The sequence below is a fragment of the Archocentrus centrarchus genome, chromosome 24 (genome assembly GCF_007364275.1).
Source record: "Archocentrus centrarchus isolate MPI-CPG fArcCen1 chromosome 24, fArcCen1, whole genome shotgun sequence".
In the NCBI taxonomy this organism is placed as follows: domain Eukaryota; kingdom Metazoa; phylum Chordata; class Actinopteri; order Cichliformes; family Cichlidae; genus Archocentrus; species Archocentrus centrarchus.
The window spans coordinates 2,881,885-2,901,380 of NC_044369.1; the positions used below are offsets into that span (position 1 = coordinate 2,881,885).

At 42.0% G+C, this 19,496-nt stretch overlaps 1 protein-coding gene across 1 annotated transcript in view; it reads right to left on the reverse strand.

Annotated features, from left to right (window-relative positions):
- hivep2a (HIVEP zinc finger 2a) overlaps positions 1 to 19,496 on the reverse strand; it is a 113,158-nt gene that overhangs the window by 49,157 nt on the left and 44,505 nt on the right. Inside the window, exon 3 of the mRNA XM_030721258.1 lies at positions 9,440 to 9,505. The gene's annotated coding sequence lies outside the window, so the exon portion shown is untranslated. The remainder of the gene's footprint in view (positions 1 to 9,439; positions 9,506 to 19,496) is intronic.

A 19,496-nucleotide genomic window follows, 5' to 3' on the forward strand; every position in this document is an offset into this window, starting at 1 on the left:
TGCTTTATTATTTATTTATTTTTATTTTCTACTTTTACTTTCCTAATATACTAGTTCTTAAATTTTATTTTAACTTAGTTGCTTATTTCAATTGTTTGTAAAGCAGTCGCAAGTAAGAATTTCATTGCTCAGCATAACCACAGTGTTTTGCGGTGTACATGACAATAAACTTCTTGAATCTTGAATCTTGAATCTTGAATCTAAAACAATCACTCATGAGCAGTGGAGGAAAGCTACCCTCCAGGTGGGCTTTGAAAACTATACATGAGTCCAACTCATATCATACATTTTACACACAATATTGCCATATACTACTGGAAAATGCTGCATAATGTGATTTCAGGCTGGCATGGTCTCCTGGACAAAGACGAGGCCACAGAAAAAGCTGAAAAACACCCGTTCAAGAGGTTCTTGCAGCTGGTACGGTCTAGCTTGAAGCCACATGAAAAATATCTGCATATTTACCAAATATGTGGGAAATTATGCACATTAAACATAATAACCCAATTTGTAAAGGGGGTTCTCAGAGGAGGTTTACTCAAGCGTGCCAAAGATAAAATATCAGGACAAATCTGTATAAAAGTTTAACAAAAACAATAAACTCACACCAGCGATTGAACGATCAGCAGATGGAATTCAGGCCTCCCGTCAGCGCTGGTATTCACACACGTCCATCTTTGTAGTGCGCTACTGAGCCAATACGTGTTTGCATATATATTTTTTTTAGGCTTTGCATGTTGCATGTGCGTGTCTGTCGTGGCGGAGACGTGTGAGATGAAACAGCACGACACCTTAGCTTCCTTCTCTTTCAGAGACGCTGAAGCGTGAATACCCGATTGTCTCCATGGCGCTGAGAAACCGGCCCATGACACCTGCGGTCGTCATACTGCGGCAAAGGCGTCAAGGTGTGTGCGTAGGCTCATTAAGCAACACACACTCTCACACACCCACATAGATACTATGTGAGGATGTGCACATATTGCATTTAAGGTACAGTTGGTCCACAGCCTGTGTGATTACTGTTTCTGTTTTACAATAAAATAATGTATCAGCAAAAACATCCAGTCTTTGCAAGTCACTGCTGGGTTTAAAAATGGATGAAATATTGGTGCACGAGTTAGGAAATTAAAAATATTACACTACAAACTCAAGAGTGATGCTGAAGCCCTGGACTCAATAACGATTCACCAAAGCTTCTTCATGCAGGTGGTGTTAACAAATTTGATAAAACTGACAAATGTGTTACATCCCAAAGAGCGAAGCTGCAGATGCTTCTGGTTTATTTTAAACTGACTGCACCTTTTCTAGTCCAGCTGACCACTCAAAGCAGATCAACAGAAGATCCTCTCTGCCAAAACGCTTAATACTAAATAAACTAGTTTGAGTAACAGGCCATTAGTTCTCACCGCTGTAATTCTTTGAGCTTGCACCACAGCATGAATTAAAATGTAAGCAGAAAAATACGCTTTACACTGCATGATTTTTCAGGCTGACGTTTTACGGCAACTTACCGAGTGGTTAAAAATCCAAAACTAGTACAGCTGATGTATGCTCACATGACAGTGACAGATCTGACACACCAATATATAAATACATTTTGCTGTCATTCAGCAAGAAAGTAAACTGAGTCAATCGCACCGACAGCTCAGTTTGTACAGAGATGCACGATTTGTGTCTGGATGGAGCTGTAAGACCTCTGCTGGAAAAATGTGTCAAAAATGAGTGAAAGTGTTGTCAGGTGATGAACACTTCTATTACCAGATATCCTGACCTACAGACACACACATATTCATATGCATCTCTCTCTACAGTGTAAATCCAGTTTAAATGCAGAAGATGAAGTATTCACATTTGAGGAGCTGGAGCTCCACAGTTTGGACATTTTTGCTTAAAAAAAAATACTGACATGTTTAATGGGTTATTAAATAGCTGCATTTCTGTTGACCAATCAAAAGCCACACTGAACTGAGCCAAAAAAAATTTGGCTTAAGGATTAATTCAGCTATGGACACATTAACTTCTAAACATCAGTTCAGTGTCAGGAAAGTAGATTTATATACCTCATAAAGCTGCAGTAGCACATCATAATTTATTACTTTATTATTTTACACCTTCAGTGTAGTAGAGTAGTAGAGCACTTGTGTATTAATACTTGAGTAACTTGACTTTTGTGATGCAAACATGCAGCTTTCCAGTTTTGCCTGTCACCACACATTCGCGTGTTACATCCCCCAATGCGGATCCCTGCAGACACATTTCCTTACAGCTTAAACGTGTTAGCAGCAACCACGAAATGACACAACACACAGACTTCCATCTGATTCCAGTTCTCACGTCGAATCGCAAACTCAGGGACAAAGATCGCGCTCAAATGCATCAAACGCTCTACTACTGCACCATCACATGTGGAGCTGTCCGTGTGGTATTTGCATGGGAATAATTTGGGATTTTCCACATGTGCCACTGATGTGGTTCCCCTGTAAACACACTGAAAGAGCTAAGCAACAACCGCTAATCATATCTGGTCAGAGACGCTGCCAGCTGCTTCCCTCGTCAGGTGTCGTCAAGGCCGTTTGTACGTCATCACGTCTACGCTCACCCCGAGCAACCTCCGTGAAACCTTCCACAAACCTCTTCCATGTGGCGGGATTTTTATTAAACCATGACTATTTTTTCCCATTCAAGGAAACTTAATCTGCTCCTACATGAAATTTTATTACAAACACATGCATCATCCAAAGCAAAATAAATAAAAAAAAAAGAACAAAAACATAAATAGAAAACAGTTCAAACCAGCCCTTCCAGTTCTGCAGGGCGCAGATACCTGCACAGGTGTGACCAGCTGTGACCACACACACACAATGTCATGTTCATTTAGACACAGTAACACACATCTCCTCTGCAAGCTTTAAGTCAAACAGCTGACTCGAGGTTTGCTTCAAATGAGTCAGTGGTGGATTCTGGGAAAGGGTTGGGTAAGGATGACCATGACTGATGGGAAATACATCTACACACACACACACACACACACACACACACACACACACACAGAGTCCCAGATTGTTATGTATTTTATTGCTTTGGCAACACAGTAGTGACAGCCGTGCCAATGATGGATGTTTGAATATAGCTGCGCGGAGGGGGAGAGAGAGAGTGAGACGCACACAGAAAGATTAAACAAAAAGTGCAACACAAACAGAATTATATTTAAAAGAAATAATCAAAGGTACTGAAGTCTCAGAGACCTTTATTTTTTTAAATAATCTCAGATTTCAAAATAAAACCACGCAAACTGGGCCCGAGAGGAGAAAAAGAAACAGATGCAGCCTTTCAGCGCCGTCTAGCCTGTCACACGTGTTCTTCTGTGCTTGCGAGGACCCTCACAGACATACCTACGCTTCACCATTATGACTACATGTTAACCTTTAACCCTTGCCTTTCTCTTAACCTTAAAACCAGATCTTATTTATCAGGGTTTTGAATGCAGAGAGACGAGCGAGAGCACACATTCAACTCTGTTGCACGCAAACAGGAATAAATATCTTCTAGATTTACAAAATTATCCATTACCTAATGGAAAAAGTGAAATGCCTAAAAAGCTTCTGCTGTTGTGCAAACCCGAAGCTTAAGTGATTTTAGTGGCATTAAACTATTATCATTACATGTTAATGCAGACGCCACGCCGGCCTCTAGGCTCACACTAGCACTGTTTCTGGGTCAGCTGCAAAATTATTCAATCATTCAAAACCCTGGACCGGTTCCCAGTTGGTCAAAAGAGAACTGAAAGCTGTATTTCTAACACATGCACTCATTAGCAGCTTTTTCTCATTAAGTGTTGATCTTTTTTTTTTTAGAAAAGCTCTGACCTGAAACGATAACGGCTCCTCGTGGTAACCCCTGTAATGTCATCAACACCCAGCAGCTTATTCTTATCACAAACTTGAGGATTTAAGAAAACTCCCTCATCTCTACCACAGAATAAGGAAGCTGCTCAGTGACGTCGATCCGGGATTGGTCAGTCATCTCTTGATTGACCAATCACTGAAATGTCGTGATGTCCGCTTTGCTGTAAATCAGCTGATTTTCATGAAATGTGGCAGCACCGCGTAACTATTTACACATTTCTATTTAGCACATATGTGCCAGCATCAGTGCTATGCTTTCATGTTGCATGCTGATACAGTTTAATAGAGTACAACAAGGCTGCTGTACAGCACTGACCCTCGCCCATTATTCATTCTGTGCTACTGCGCGCTCAGCAGAACGCTGAAGGTTACAGCTGACTCAATAAGGTGCTATAGGAGGAAATAGTCAAATTAAAGCATCCCACAGTTGTCTGCAGTGTGCTCCAAGATTCAGCCTCATGAGTCTTACCCGAAAGGCATGAGATACTTTATTTTTATTGTGTGCAATAAAAGATCAGTAGCATTACAAAGTAATTACCTAGTACTGCAGATAGGTGCATGTAGTGGGGTAAAAAAGTGAAGTATTTTTCTTTATCTTGCAAGACAGCAGAATTACAGAGCGTCACAAAATAAAAGCTTTGTACTGAAGTACAATACTCAGCTTTTATGGCCTAGCATGCCTGGGAAGTTTTCCCCGGAAACAGAAAAATGGTCTGGAACTTTAAAAATAATTCTCAGATAACATAGGACTGTCTGTCTGTCAAAGACTGCAACAGACTCACCAATCAGATGGAGAAACAGAGAGCCACAGAGAGCGGTCTGAAAAGCTCTGAAAGCTTTCAAACACACAATGACTGCCATCTTTGAAAGGAAGAAGTAAATACACATATTTAAATACACGTATTTAGATGGAAATATAGACAATTTTATTCAGCTAAGGGCAATCGGAGCAAAGTGACAGTTCAAGGAAAGGAACGTGAGATAAATCAGCTCGTTTCAGACACACAAATAAGGATCATTTAAACTGAGAAGAATACAAAACTACTTTTGTGAATTTGTCTCGCAGAGTACAAGAATAAAAAAATATGTGCGCGGCACAGGTCCACTTTAAATACTTTCCAGCACCGGTATCTGTGATAGGTGTCTGGAGATGTGGCGACAGCGATCATGACACAGAGCGTGACTCAGCCCTCTGAGGCCCAGGTCCTCGTCAATAGTAAGGAGTAACCCTAACCGAACATGTCAGCAATCTGGGGACCAAAAAGGCATTTTAACACATGAGACATGATTTAAATATTTCCAAAGAAGTCTTTTTGTTTCCCTCCCAAACACAGAGACGGGTTTGGGTTTGAATTCTGATTACTCCTTTGATTACCTCAAAGGACTAATCAGTCGATCAAAAATCATTTGATCTCAGTTTGCACAGAGACAGACACCCTCTCTATTTTTAAGATTAGGCTTAAAACTTTCCTTTATGATCAAGCTTATAGTTAGGGCTGGATCAGGTGACCCTGAACCCTCCCTTAGTTATGCTGCTATAGGCCTAGGCTGCTGGGGGGGTTCACATAATGCACTGTTTCTTTTCATTCACCTTATTTACTTTGTTTATACTCCACTCTGCATTTAATCATTAATTGTTATTAATCTCTGGCTCTCTTCCACAGCATGTCTTTTCTCTCCCCTCAGCCCCCCCTCAGCAGATGACCCCCCCTCCCTGAGCCTGGTTCTGATGGAGGTTTCTTCCTGTTTAAAGGGAGTTTTTCCTTTCCACTGTCACCAAGTGCTGCTCATAGGGGGTCGTTCTGACTGTTGGGTTTTCTCTGTATTATTGTAGGGTCTTTACCCACAATACAAAGCGCCTTGAGGCAACTCTATGTTGTGATTTGGGGCTATATAAAATTGAATTGAACTGAATCAAACTGCTAAATGCCTCCTTTTGTCCTGCATGTTTCCCCCCCCCTCGTCATTCTGACTAAGTACAGTCATTACCCCGCAGGGCTCCTGAGCAGGATCTAATTATCTAAAGTCGTCCCCTTTGACCCCGGCTGTGTGACGCATCTCCTCTGTCCTTGAAATCACAATGAACTGTCTCTCAGTTGATAATCACAGCCACCACCTTAATTGTATTCATAAGAACTTCTATGTATATACTTCAAATGTATCTTTTTTGGTTTTTATGTTATTAGAGTGTTTTTGGTTTTAATTTATTTAAAGAGTGTTTATTCTTTCTATATGATAAACAGTCGCAGCTGTGACAACTGAAATCTCCCTCTGGGATCAATAAAGTGTTTCTGGCTCTGATATTTGCATCCCTTAAAGAGACTCGGACCTTTCAAGGAGACAGGATGCACTGTTTGTTTTTCTCGCTCTCTGTAAACTCCTCTTTAAGGCTACTCAGCATGTTCGGCTGAGTAGCCTTAAACATTGTTGTCATCGCTGTCAAGTTTGCTCAGATCTTAACTGACAGCAGATGCTCGCTTGTTCTAAATCTACAACAATCTGTTGTTTTTTACGAGTTAATATTTTCAATACTCGCAGCTAGTTTAAAGTTACTCCCCCAGATGTCTGCCACCTGTTTGCTTCGCGTGCATTTACTCGTTCTGTCCGCATGCGAACATGTATTTCCATTTAGGTCGTTGCCGTGCGCAGGGCTGCAAAAACAAACTGGATTTATGCTGAAGATGATATCAGAGACGCCTGCTTCGCCGCCTCTGGACGTTGTCGGGGCAACTGCATCCTCACTCGCTGTCAATAAACCAAGAGTGGGTGAATTTACCCCTGAATTATTCTGCTGTTTAGCTCTATCTAAATACTGCGGCGACCCGTAATTTGAGCCAGTTCAAACTGTTTGTCATTGCCGTTTATTTTGCACTCTGGACCGCAAATTTGCAACAAAACTGCCCCAAACAAACTCTCGCCTCGCATCTTGTTGGTGAATCATTGTCTGTTGCTTCATTCGAGCTCATGTTTCTGTATATTTGGTTGATTGTGAACGAGCAATGTGTTGATGAAAGCCACATTTCCCACTGGGGAGAATCCTCGAAGCCTCGACCCCGAACACCTCTCTCTGCTTTCGTCACAGTGCGATCATTACCCAACTGGAGCAAAACAGCTGCAACAATATCAGAGCGGGGAGGGAGCGAGGAGGTGCAGGGGCTGAGAGGGAGAGAAAGAGGAGGTCAGCGAGCTTCTATTTTTATCTTTCCAGAGTCGGGTCTCAGCTTGAATGGACGTAAAGAAGAATCATGTTGAAAGGCGCGTGCGTGCAAACTGTTTCATAACCTTGGCACACAGCAGGCTGCTGAAGCCTGTGTGTGTGTGTGTGTGTGTGTGTGTGTGTTATCAGAAAGCACTTCATCACATCCTCATCATGATATAACTATGGCTCATCTTCTCATAGCAATTTTCTGTGGTACTGATTTGTTTTTTCATGGCGTCACTTCATGTTTTGGCTTTTAAATTTTGTGCTGCTGTTGGCAATGCTTATGATACGGTGTGCATGCCTGCACACGTGTGTGTGTGTGTGTGTGTGTGTGTATAAGCACGTCGGGGCAGGTAGCGTATTATTTTACAGCTTTCGAAGACACTTTCTCTGTCTGCCAACCGCAGCGTCAAACCAAAATCATTTCAGCTACTTCGGGTGACGGTAATTTAGCTCCCTGGAATGTGTGTGTGTGTTTTATATTTGACTCCTAGTTCCATTTCTGCTTGTGGTCACATTGTAACTCTGTCCTCTTCTGCACTTCTAATGTTTCACATTAAAAGAATTTTCTCTTTTTTTCCATATTTGGCCTTAATAACCAGCACAGAAACCAGTCGGGCCAGTTCACAATCCAGGCGCTCAGAAAAAGATCAAAAACACCAGAAAACAAGTGGAACCAGTCTGGGTGGTACAGAAACTGAGAAGCTGTGCATCATGATCGGTAACGATAAAAGGTTATCAGTGAGCTACGTTCATTAATAAGGTGGTAACCAAGGCAACAAGAGCGCAGAAAGTGGGATGATGATAATAACGCTAAAAACATACAAACTTTTATGGAGATCCATCAGCTAGTTCAGCACCACCCTCAACTTAAACATCACAGATGCCAAACTAAGCAGCGCAGCAGCAGCAACACCAGCGGGTCGACACATGATTCAGGACCTGGGTCCGGGCCGGGCCGGGCCGCACGCCGGACTGGGAGGCGGTTACCGCGGATTTCAGCCAGGATGCAGCCGCCTCCGCTGCGCTGCCAAACACATCATTTCCAGTGGCGTTGAACGCAGCCTGCAGCTCAGGAGCTCAGGAGCTCTCACGTAAATCGTGTTGATAGTTGATCGCACTGTGACGAATGGACGCTTAGCCAATAGAAATAAGGATTCTAGCCATCAGCAGGCAGAGGAAGTACAATGATACTGTGTGTCTGAAATCACAGGAGGAAGGCGCTTTCTTGAAAACATGCTGAGTTATAAGGTTATAAGGTGTTTAAACACAGATCAGCCAACTTATAGAAAAATGATGATCCATCCTTGAGCCGGAGATGAGCCGGTCAGTACGAGGTTAAAGCTTTAACTCACCAGTGTTCACAGCAGTTAATAATCTGTACTCACAGCTGGGCTCATACATTGTTCCCCAGTTTTACAGCAGAGCAGGAAAACAGTGATCTCAAATATACAGATAAGGCAATCAGGGAGGTTTTTTTTTTAATGATTAATGATGATTGTTCTGACAGTCACATGACCTCTGCTAGTTTGGCTCCACATGAAGGTCAAACTTTCATGCGAGATTCTAATAACAGTTCAAATCTCATGTGAGACCAATATTCAGTCGCTTTGAAGCTCCTGGAGAAGGTCGTGAACATGTGACAAATTAGGACCTTAAGTTTGTATTTCGCCTTTTTTCCAGTACTTCATCTGATGTGAATGTAAACCATAAAAAAACATGAAAGTTCATCAGACACTAACCTTATCCAATCAGATTGTGTCATGTTTTTTAATTGTTCTCCAAAGCCTACGGTCGGGGCAGGGTTAGGCTAACGTACTGCCAACCCGCAGAGGGACCTCTGAGGGTTAATGCAGTCAGAATAACAGAAAGGTGATGTTATGGAAAATCTTTGCAATGTTCCTCCGATCTGACTGTATGCAGGTGTTTACAGTGAAACTTTCCTGAAGGAACTTTCCTTTAAAGTGGATTTAAGTTCTTTCTAAATGCAGCATTAAAAGTTAAACAGGCTGCGCGGAAAATCCAAAGCTTAAAGACAAAATCAACCTGAGGTATCCTCAATATTTACACTTAAGATGTGTTCAGAGTTTGTATACGAAGGGTTGATAGGTGGGCGGAAACAAAGCTTTTAAGGAACATTTCTGGCCCAAACACACCGCTCTGATTCACACTGCTGTTTATTACGGGAAAAACTCATCATCACATCTACAAAGCCCACGTTACACAACACAAACCACACAGTCCACTGTCCTGAAAATCCCTCTGAAGCCTTAAAAGTGCATCCTAGCATCTGCTGTGTGCAGCGCCTGGTTAGGATGCTGGCACATCTCACCTTTATGTCTGCGCTCTGTTTGGTTTTAACGGGAGTCCCGACAGGAAGTGTCCTCACGTGGCCATCCTGTGAGAAAACACACATGACAGCGATCGTTAGCGTGACATCATTCATTTAAAAAAAAAAGCAGCCTCATAACAACGTGACGCTTCAACAATATTTTTCCATGATGCATGAAACACGTTAATTATAAAAACGTGCGCTAAGTTTCAAATATCGAATGCTGTACAAACATCCTGAGGGGCCCCAAATATTTGTTTGTCTTCTTTCTCTGTATTTTTTATAGTATTTATTCATGCTTGTAGATTTAATCAGAGGTGTGTGTGTGTGTGTGTGTGTGTGTGTGTGTGTGTGTGTGTGTGTGTGTGTGTGTGTGTGTGTGTGTGTGAGAGAGAGAGAGAGAGAGTCCAGTCACAGTCGCAACAGGAAATAAACAGGATGTGGTAGAGGAAGTGGTCACCGGAGGTGCGAAGGAAAAAAGCCTGTCCCTTTTTAGTATTGTAAACGCAGACAAGAGGAACACACAGGAGAAAATAGAAGTGATGAAAAAAGAAGAGGAGTGGAGAAAGAGAAGGACAGACTCGGGGAATGAGAGCAAAAGAGTGAGCTGCAGGTAGATGATTAAAGTATGTCAGGGAGAGAAAAGGGGGGATGAAGGTGGGAGGGAGAAAGAGAAAGTAAAACTAAGAAACTGATGAGATAAAAGGGGATGAGAGAGAGGAAGAAAAACTGAAGAAAGGCAGAGGAGCGAGAGAGCAAAGACAAAGGAGGAGGAGAGGAAATTAGGGAGAGGCAAAGGGAGGGAAAACCTTAGAAAGAGAGGAAGAGGAGAGAGAGAACAATAAAAAGAGAAATGGGGAGTGAGACAGAAGGAGAGAGCAATGGGGGAAAGAGGAGATGATGAGTAGAGGAGAAGGACAAGAAATAAAGAAAGAAAAGAGAAAAGGAGAAGACGAGTTGGACAGTGAGGACAATAATGAAAGAGATGGAGGAAGGCAGAGGTCAGGAGAAAGAGTGAAGGAAAGAGTTGCACATTGATAATTAAAGGATGAAAGAGGAAAGAGAGAGAGCAAGAGAAAGGAGGAGAGGAAGAGCTGAAGAAAGAAAAAGCAAAGAGGTGATGGAGAGTGTCAGACAAACATGGAGGAGACAGGTGAAGAAAAGAGGAGGCGAGAGGGAATAGTACAGTAAGAGAAATGGGGAGATGGGAGGATGATGAAAAGAGAGAAAGAGGGCAGTGGGGGGAGAAAGAAAAAGAGGGAGGAGGGAGAGAAGGAATATGAGAAAGAGGAGGCAAAGGCGGAGGAAAACACTGAGATGGGTTAAGAAAGAAAGAAACACAAAGGCGTAGAGGAAAGAAAAGAAGGGAGACGAGAGAAAGAATGAGACGGAGGTGAGAGGGGTGAGAGGGGCTGTGGGGCACAGGAAGTAGAGAACAGAAAGAAGAGGAAGGAGTGAGTAATGAAGGGGAAGAGAGGGGAGAAAGAGAGACAGAAAGAAACCTCTCAGACAGGAAAGTTCCTTCTATTCATCCGATTTGTCGTCTCTGTGCCACATGGTTTCTAATGTGGCTGAGAACGGAAACACACACACACACACACACACACACACACACACACACACACACACACACACACACACACACACACACACACACACACACAAACAAGAAGGGAAAAGACAAAAAGCACACACAAAAATCCAAACACATACCAACAACACAATAAATGGAAAACAACAAAACACACACACGGAAGAGTGGACAGTCACATGTGGCAGGCACACACACACACACACACACACACACACACACACACACACACACACACACACACACACACACACACTGTTTGGAGATCAGATTTTTCCAAGTCATCCTCTTGCTCCGGTCTGCCAGGAGCGAGGCAGGGAAAAAATTATGATGCCGTTTTTCTGTTTCATGTCTGTCAAAACACACGCACAAACACATGCCACACACACACACGCTGAGGCCGACTTGCGCCTCCATCCGTGAGCATCGAGCTTCTCCAAAGAGGAAAGCAAAGCCATCCAGCTGCGCCGGGTCGAGGCGCTTTTATTGGACAATTCTTAACAAGATGATCACACTTAATCTACAATCCAGCCTCTCTGTGTGTTTTAGCCATATGATCCTGTTAGGCCGAGTCCAGCGAGTGATTCCATGACTCAGAGAGGCTAACACGAAACCGATCAGCTCTGCTTATTGATTGTAAAACCATGCCTACTGCTACACCTGAGAGGCAAATTCATTACGTTTCCAGACTGACAAAAATGCCAGAAAATAATATTCAAACCAGCTGCATTACTACTAGAAATCATCACTTTGTGATTTCTTTTTTCTCTCTGTTGACCTTTGCCCTACAAAAATATTATTATTATTGATTTAATATGCACCTAATTAAGTACGTTATCATGTAAGCGCAGATATAACCGGATGGCAAAGGGATGCAGAAAGGATGATATAAATTCAACAGTCTTAATAATCAGGTTAAAATCATTAGTCTGACTATAAACAGGTTTATGGGAGGCAAATGAAGCTGATGTAAGTTATGTGACATGAGAGGCTTTAAAGGGAAAGTCCATGAATTATTGCTCTAGAGATATTAGTGAGAGTCAGCAAGAAAAACATAGTTCAAGCAAGAAGAAACTAAGTGAAACATAAACATAATGAAGCTGTTATGAGAAACGCATTTGCAATATTTCAACAAGAAACAACAGAGCGTGCGACCTCTGGAGGCTGCTTCATATTTCCATATTTTCTTATATCGTCTTTAGTACTGGATTTAATGCTGATTTGCTGGGGGGGGCTATAATCTGTTTCTCGGTCAGATTCACGCTGAGTTTCAAAACCAAGATGTCAGCAGCCAAACTGCTCCGCTGAAAAAAGTGCTGCTCATACCAGCAAGTGGGTTCAGGCTGGCTATAACCATGTTTCACAGGTAGAGTCTGCGGAGACTCCGGTCCACATCCGAGGCAGCAGGATGTGGAAATCTAAATACAAAATACAGTGTGCCTGTTTTCATTGTAATAAAGGATCGTGTCGCCCGGTGTGACTCATTTCTTGTTTATCAATGAACTTACAATGTGAAATGCTTCAAAAAGGGACACTCCGTAATTATTCTATTTAAATAACAGAACCTTCCTTAGAAGTGACTCGTTCCAATGGAGGCCCAAAATACATGTTTCTTTCAAATTTCATTATTTGTAACTATTAATAAGTACTCATGCAGAAGTGTGTGTCTGTGTGTGCATGTGTGTAAGATCTGTGTTGGTCACTAAAGCTGCTTTGGGACAGGCGTTCAAGGTCACCTCAATAAAAGCTACCTTAAAAGAAGCTAACTTTGCTGACCTCTCACAGGATTTTCCAGGAATGGAGTGTGAACCAACAACAATCCAGGCTAAGCTGCACAAACTCTTTCCCTTTTCCATCACCCAAATATTAAAAACCATCCTATAAATTTCATGGTTTTAATGCTTTACTTAACAGTACTATTTGTCGAGCGTGCAAAGAATGAGGAAAGACCGATAAAGGGAAAATTTCAGCAGCGAGAGAAGGGATGACGTGAAACAAGATCACAAGTTGGATTTAAATCCACAACATCTGGAATATATGGCTGCAGGGTGGGAAATTACCACCAGCCACCAGCCAAACTCTGGCAACTTGTGCCTGTGTCTGGTTGGCTTCTGAACCAGCCACTTTTGGCAGGTAACCAACTCTCATCTGGAGTTTGATTCTGTTCGAAGCAGCACATTCAGCTGCCAAAAGGAGGAAAGAAGCAAGTGAATTTTGGAATCTGTTAGCCACCCCAGGCTGGCAGATAAAAATCCTCAGCCTTCTTCCCGTCATTCCTGATAGTCTGCTCAGTGTGCCGCCCAATAAAACTAAGTTGATGTAAAAAACAATCCTTGAAGCCATGTGACTTTGTGAAAGTAAGACATTAAATCCAGCTAATCACGTGCTTCTCGTTGTGCTTCTTTTCCTACCTTCTTTCCAAACTGGAAGATGGAAAGATCAAGGTGGAGAGGACACATAAGAGGGCAAACAAAGAGTTGTGGAATATTCCTTTGTTGATTTTCCACTGAGCACAGAATGGGAAGTAATAGGCCTGTGGGCCAGGAACACTTTGGATTCTATTCTCATCTCTTCCCTATTCTCTTTATTCCTCTTCTCTGATATTATCCTAGTCTTTCCAGCTGTGTCCTACTTTTATCATATTAATATGACAACTCAACCATACAAAAACCACACATCGTCCAAAAATAAGCAATCCAAAGCAGCTTGGCACCAATAAGAAATTAATTAACTTTACTTTCAAAACAACTGTCCAATCAACCGGCTAAATACCATCTACATTCATCCAACTCAACTCATATCTAATACCAATACCAATGGTGATCATGGAACCCCCCCCACAGAGTCCTGACTCAGTGGGTCAGTCTTTGATTACTGGCTGTTAATTAAATGGTAATTAAAAACGGTATTCGGTTTAGCAGCCGACTTTGAGTCAACAGGAATCCCACGACAGTAAACTAGAGGACCACCTACATCCTGAGCTTTGACACAACAAAGAAACTGACGTTTCAACCCATCTTGACACCAACCCCAACAACCCAGGAAGAATGAGACAGTCACAAGTGGTTTTTGGGATTTAAAGGTTTTGTCAACAAGCAAACTGAACCTTTAAAGCACTGACCAAGAAATCAACAGAGCCTCTGGTTTAATTTTTCCCCACGAGCAACATTATGTGACTTGGACCAAACACAAAGTCCTCTCAGTAAAGTCATCACTCCAAAAGATGAATAATTGCATACAAAATACATGATTACTTGGAATCACAAGGTTTTATATAGTATATAAAATAGTAGCTGTTCCGCTAACTGTGTAGCTAAAGTTGAAGCTAAAGATGATGATGATGCCAACAAAACTGAAAACACGGCAGCTTCATTTGAGTGACTTTGGAATTCCAGGTGGATAAATATGGAAGCAATCATGTTATGTATACACCTGATGGTGGTAATGGTGGTGGATGCTGACTGCTATTATATTTACACTGGTCTGTTGACCAGAGTTACAGACGAAGGCTGGAAGCAGAGGTGTGTTAAGCATTAATGATGATATTTTTAAATTGGAAAGCCAAATTTGCACCAAAGCTGTTTCAGAACCTACTTCACATTCATTTATCTTCCACACTCATTCGAACAAAACTCGACAATCACCAGAAAAATTACAATGAAGTTTTCAGCTGTTAACCAAGCTACCCAAAACATTCACACAGCCACCGTCAGCCATCCATCAACCAAAGCAAGTTTCCAACCAGCCTGTTTGTTACAAGCAGGTAACTAATCAACAATAACCTGGATTATTTTGGCTTTAAATCCTCAATTTTAAAACTCAAAAAGTGATTCTGTCTCTTCCTAAAATCTAAAATCTAAACTCTGTCTCTTCCAAAAAAAACTTTATCTAACACCATTTTCTTAATATTTTATTTTATGGAGGCTGTTTTGGTTGTTTGTTTTTCCTATTCTACTCGTATATGGGCAGCACAGTATCTCGGTAGTTAGCACTGTTGCCTCACTGCAACTGGTGCTGGGTTTGAAATTGAGCCAGAGCCCTTCTGTATGGAGTTTGCATGCGTCTCATGGCAACTCCCGTCACTGTGCCCTTGACCCAGGCATGAGCTTACAGGTGCAGACGCTGCATGGTAGCTGGCCACTGCGCCCAGCCTTTAGGAGAGGTTAAATGCAATAGATTTCCATACACTGATCACTAAAGGGTGTCTTATGCACTTTGCAATTTAATTTTTAAAAGGTGTTATATGAATATAACCACTTGTATTAACCAAGAATATGCATGTATTTGATGTGCACTCATACAAATACCTGTTTGTCCGGCCAAAAATAGTCTAATCCTTCTAATTTAAACCAACCAAGCAGCAAACCAAAGTTTCCAAAACATGTCTAAACATCTTAGCAAAGCAACATTTCCAGTCAAGTATCCACAAATTGTGCACAAGTCACTTTTAGCTGAATATTGATGTAAATCAGCACTGGATTTTATGATTTTATGGTGTTTCTGCAGTGTAGACACAAGTACGGGGGAAGCAAAATGCCCACTTTATTCCATTGTTAAGCTGCTCATTATAAAGCCAGTCACTGCGCGCACACACACACACACACAAACAGATATACACATACTGTAACCTCCCATTTAACAGAAAACACACACAAATAAACACACACATGCAACATGCAGCTCTGCTCCTTGAGACACACACACACACACGTGCGTGCGCGCACACACACACACACACACACACACAGACCACAGAGGAATTTCCTAGTTTCATATAAAACTGATAATGGGATGTGTCCCAGCGGGAGTGGAAAATCAGAGGTGACTTACGAGCCTCCACATTCCAGCCGCACACACACACACACACACACACACACACACACAGCTCTATTCCTTCATCGCGCACACACACACACACACACACACACACACACACACACACACACACACACACACACACACAGCTCTATTCCTTCATCGCGCACACACACACACACACACACACACACACACACAGCTCTATTCCTTCATCACGCACACACACACACACACACACACACACACACACACACACACACAGCTCTATTCCTTCATCGCGCACACACACACACACACACACACAGCTCTATTCCTTCATCGCGCACACACACACACACACACACACACACACACACACACACACACACACACACACACACACACACACACACACACACACACAAGCACACTTACTTTAACACCTCTGGGAAGAAAAGCAGAAAAAAAGGGGTGAGAGAGAGGAAGTTTGGCAGGGAGAAAACAGTTAAGTTTCCATGTCCTCGTTGGGCCTCTTTATCGTTTTTCTTTCATTCTGACGGAGAAGGAAGCGGAGGCAGCTACAGAAGGCCATTCCTTGGAAGTCAGGAGGGCCTTTTCGAACATGTTGCTGCAATGTGCAGCTCGGTTACTGTGAAGAGGTGACAAAAGAGAGAGCACTGGAGAGACAGACTTTAAGCGTGGGAAAGAAAAGGATGACAGAGGACAGAGGAGGACAAAGCAGAAGGAAAGGAAAGAAGATGGAGGAGAAACAAGAAAAGGGAGAGAAAAATAAAGGAAAGAACAGAAGGAGAGATGAAGTTAGGAGAAAAGAGCAGGGGGAGGTGACAGGAAGGGAGGGAGGTTGAGGAGGAAGAGAAAACAGAAAAAGGAGAACAGTGGGAAGAAAAGTGAGGCAACATTTGATGAATAAGCACCTCCATCATCAATCATCAGCCTTTATTCTTTTATTTATTGTTTCTTCACTTAAAATTGGGCTTTCATCATTGCCTCTAACCCCCATCCTTCATCCCTCCTTCACATCACTCTTCTCCCACCTGTATCTTATCCTCTGTCAGTCCTTCTTCTCCAACACTACCTCATCTTGTCTTTCATCTCACCTTTTTCTCCCATTAATCAATCACTTCTTCCATCTGCTCCTAACTCTTCATCACCATTTTTTGCCTCTGTAACTCTTTCTATCGCTCCCCAAACACTCCTCCTATCCCTCATCTCATTTCATTACTTAATCACTCTCCATCACTTTTTTTTATCTCTCTATAACTCCATTTTTCTTCTATTCCTCCCTCCATCTCTCTTTCAATGTTTCCCTCCATCGAGCTCGAATCCCTCAGTAATTATTTCCTTTCTTTTGTCAACATCCCTCCACCCCTCCCTGCCTCCGTGTATTATTTCTGTTTCATCTGTCCTTCGCTCTAACCCTTCTTCCTCCCTCCATCTGTGCAACCATCTTTCCCGTCATCCCTCCATCGTGAAGCTCTGTTCGCCAGGCGACCAGAGGCTATGATATGCTGCCACTACCTGCTGCGAGTGCGTTTGTGTGTATGTGTGTGTGTGGTCCTGGCAGTGTTTGTAGCACAGAAGGTATAAGGGGCTTATACCTGCAGAGAGAGAGAGAGAGAGAGAACGAGCGAGAGGGAGATGAATGCAGAGTGAGGCGTAAAACTGGACGTCAAGGTGATACAGCCACCTGTCCTGCTGGAGCACACGCGTGTATGTGTGTGCATGTGTGTGCATGTGTGTGTGAGAGAGAGTGTGTCAAGGATAATAAGAGGAAATGTGTAACATGAGGTTTGCTGTTTATTTGGGGTTGATGGGAAAAGCACAAGTCAAGGAGCAGTACTGTACTGTATTTACAGTAACACTGTAGCCACTTAAAGTAACGGGCACAAATATTTGTTAAAAGGATGAAAATTATATGTAGTAACTTTGCTGTACTCTTCATTAAGCCTGTGAAGTATAAACCATCAGCGGTAATAACTCAGTACGTCATTATTTACCTCTGAAAGGCTTTAATGCTAGAGGCAAAGTTTTTTAGTGCAATCATAGGCTTACCATGGGCTGTTTTTTTCTTTTTGTCTTATTGTTTATAGATTCACGTGACATCAACGCTGCACAAATATTCTGAAAGCATAAGTTATCCTGAAATATGAGCTATATATGTAACTTAACTGTGCATTAGAAAGCTGAGGTTATTCAAGCAAATCAGTGACTGGCAGGGTGGACCCTATGGGGTTAATTTGCTGTTGTTTGCTGGAAATGCAACAATGTTACTCTGGAAGTAAAACAAGATGTTCACATTAATTTCTCCCAGATATTAGATGGACCTGATATGTATATAAACTAAGCTTCTTCTTTGAACAGGAAGTCGTATGTTGTTACATGGTTATTACAAAAAAAAAAAAAAGCATGTCCTCAGATGGGGTTATTTTACAGCATAACACGACAAAGTCAACAAGGCTTAACCAAGTATAAAACACTGTGGAGCAGAATGAATTATGAGGTGCAGAAAAGCCAAACTGTAATGTCCCCACATGGCAGTGGAGGGTCTCAGGACGATAAAGCCCGGCACAGAGGAGTGACTCAGACCAAACACAATGGGGTAATGACGTGTCACTCACAAGGCAGCCATGCCCTTTATCCTCCACTAGCTAACCTCATATATTACTGCAAACAGGAGCATTAGTTTTAAACTGTTCTATGATAATAAGACTCAAAATTAGCTGTTGAGAACCTAAATTCACCAGGAAAGGCTTCACTGTGGTCACAGATCAAGCGAGAAATGCTGTAATCATTCCATAGACTTCGTTGCAACTACATGAGTCGCCCCCTGCTGGTCATTAGAAAGAATGCATGTTTAAGGCCGTTCCCCAGTGGCTTCATGTTTCAGACAGAGGCTAAGTTGACCTTTTATATACATGTGAATCAAACCAAACAACCTAAAATATATAATAACATAATTGATAATCAAAATCATAAAGATGCATTATTCAGTTACTTAATTACCAATGTTTCAGGGATGCTCACTAACAGTTTATCTTCAACTTGGTGCCAAAATCAACATCTGTAATGGTAAACAGCAGAACCATTCAACTCAAAGGTTTGATATTTTTAAGTTTTTTACACCTACATAATGGACCATTAGTTATTATGTCTTTAATTATGATTTGATTCTTTGCTAAAGGCATCCGTGTTGCAAACTGCTGTTTCCTAACTTTGCATGTGCATTCAAACCAGTCAGAGCATAATTTCCTGCGCAGAAGAGAATTTTTCTGAGAAACAGCTCCAGTCCCAGACAGACTTTACCAAGCAACAGCCGCACAACACAGACAAAAATAAAAGCAGGCAGTGTGTGATATTCTCTGTGTGGATGAGCTGTTTCTGCAGGATGATTTTCATACCGTACGCAAATGAACAGCGACCTACCTGGAAGGAGAGCAAAAACATTCAGAAATTTAAAACACTGCACTGTTCTCTGCGCGAATGTCAGCTCTAATATGAATTCATGTTTTTAGTGGGAAATGAGTTTAAACAAATACGACTTTCCTCACTAACAGGCATTCATCATCAGTAATACGATGACTAAAAGTTTATAACCCCAGCTAGCGCTTCATGTGGGGAATGATGTGGTTACAGCGAATAAACCGAGTT